General features: G+C 40.6%; 1 long non-coding RNA gene across 1 annotated transcript; it reads left to right on the top strand.

Annotated features, from left to right (window-relative positions):
• The first annotated feature begins 625 nt into the window (after positions 1 to 625).
• On the top strand, positions 626 to 2232 carry LOC148803683 (uncharacterized). The gene is made up of 2 exons (XR_016078728.1): positions 626 to 1429; positions 1520 to 2232. It is a non-coding gene; the product is annotated as an uncharacterized LOC148803683 (long non-coding RNA).
• Positions 2233 to 2476: the final 244 nt, after the last annotated feature.

Here is a 2476-nt window from a genome sequence, read left to right as displayed (position 1 = left end):
AAATATAAATAGATAAAAATAAAAATGCATAAAGAAATTAGAAAGGTGGATTCTTCTATGAGTTGGTTTATGCTTGTTTTATTTTCTTTGTTACCAAAATGCCCTTAATTGAATTGAGATTGTGCATCTTTTGAACCTCATGTGGGCCCTACTTATTGGACCCGGGAGAGGGGTTTCTAACCCTTTCCCTCTCCCATCTGAGTCTTGCCCAGACTAGTTTAGTCAGTGCCTCAGGCTATTGGAGTCATTATTAAAACAAAACGATTTTGAAAATCATTTCAAAGGTCTATCACCTTCATTTCCATAACTGATGAATGGTAATTCCATTTCCAGCCCAAATAAGCCATTTCCTGATGCTCATAGACTAACAACTCCACTGGGAGTTCTCGGACCATAAGTGGTGCCCATGTGTGGTGCCTAATGGGTTTACATTATTGCATATAATGCTTCGTGTTATTTTGTTGATAATAAGTGCCTCTCCTGCTCCACTTTTGGCATATAAATTTCTTTCTTTTTTCCTTGCATAGTCCTTTTGATTTACATTATTTTGGAATAAGAAATTTGTTTTGTGTATTCATGTTATTCTCTTAAACGAGGAAATTTTCTTTAGGCAACATTTGGTAGAGGTGTAAAATCGAACCGACGTAAACTTTAAACCCCGGTTCGATATAAAATTACATTTTACCAACTAATTACATTGATAATCGATGTAATAAATACATCATCACTCTCTCTTCTCCTTCTCTTCTTCTTCTCTTTCTCGCTCTCTCGCTCGCTTGCTCTCTCTCTCTCTTCTTCTTCTTCTCCTTCCCTCTCGCTCGCTCACGCTCTCTCTCTCTTCTCCTTCTCTCTTCTACTTCTTCCTCCCTTTTTTTTCTCTTTCCATCACCGCTGCTGCAACTGATCTAAACCCACCTCCGCCTTTCGCCTCTCACTATCTCTCTCTCGCCACTGCTAACAAACGCTCCTCTGTCCGATGACATAAACCCTAACGGTTTCCAGAGCCGGTGTAGCTCTGTGTGTGGCAATATCGCCAATGTGGTCAACGGATCTTGCTCCAGCATCGGATGTTGCCAAACGTCCATTCCTCAGGGTCTTGATACGTTTCAAGTAAAACTCCAAAGCAACAGCTCTGGTGACTCTAATTACAGCTACGCCTTCCTGGTTGAGGATGAATGGTTCAGTTTCACGGAATCAAATATATGGAATTTTATAGGGAGAGTGCCATATAAGTTTGGAAACCAGACGGGAACTCCTGTGCTGCTGGAGTTGGCAATTGGGAACCAAACTTGCGGAGATCCAAGCCTGCAGGTGAACTATGCATGTGGAAACAACACTGAATGCATTAACTCCACCAACGACAGCGGATATCTGTGTTGTTGCAAGAATGGCTACGATGGCAACCCTTATCTACCACAAGGATGCCAAGGTATAATAAAGCATATGTAGAAGATTGTGTGTACCCAGTTATTTATGATTGATTGATGACTTATTGGTTATTAAATGCTGACTATGCCAGCCTTTTATGCTTAATTGTTGCTTGAAGACACTGAGGAGGAGGAGAACGACAAGAACCAGAAAACAGCTCCCTCCATCGGTGGGTTTCTACGGATGTGGCTACAGGGTCACCAATGGAGGAGAAGGAGATCTCCAATGGCTAGGTAATAAATTAACTTAAGCCGTTGGAGAACACTGATGGAAGAGAAAGAGATCTCCAATAGTTGTTGGGTTTCGTCTCCCTCTCTCTCCCTCCCTCTTTGATAAATCTCCCCAGAAAACAGGGTAACCTCTAACCAAACAGGACGAGTGCAAATGGGCACAATGGCCGGTCCGTATTTTACACTCTCATCGAACCATCGTTTCTCAACTCCATCAGTGTAAATGTGCATTTACACTGGAAACAAATGCAGCCTTAGGGAATAAGCCTCTTGCATGCTCTTATGTCACTTTTGTTTGGATAGTGGAATTATATGTTTTGTTGGGTGAAAAAATTCAAGTTGAATGTGAGGAAGTGTGTAGGACTGTTAATAAATTGCATGTTCCCTTCCCCTATCCCCTAGTTCAACCCAAGTATGAAAAAAAAATGAGTGTGAAGATGGAGGCAAGTTCGTGGGGGAATGAATGCTAAAACAAGGAAGGGAATGGAAATTGAATTCTACATGTGTATTTCCTCTCAGAATTCCTTTATGTGATGAATTAACATGCAATTGTTTGAGGAGTCTTGAAAGCTTATGCACATTTAAGTTCACTAGGTTGCCAATAAATCATTTGGAGCATAGTTTTTACTTGTAAAAGCATGGATTTCTTTTCTTAATGTTCATGGCTAATATTTGGGACTTCCAAAGAGGTAAGCACCACTCTCTTGATCACTTTGCTTCTCTTTTTCTTGAACCTCATGGATTGCCACTAGTATTGAATCCTAGCCTAGAATTTCTCTTTTTGCATGGATTTGGATAGAATTTGAATATGACCTTTC

The sequence above is a fragment of the Nelumbo nucifera genome, chromosome 1, assembly GCF_055504915.1.
Source record: "Nelumbo nucifera cultivar China Antique chromosome 1, China Antique-T2T, whole genome shotgun sequence".
NCBI classification, from domain to species: Eukaryota; Viridiplantae; Streptophyta; class Magnoliopsida; order Proteales; family Nelumbonaceae; genus Nelumbo; species Nelumbo nucifera.
Note: the sequence above shows the minus strand (reverse complement) of the source record. Positions and strands in the feature narration are given on the sequence as shown.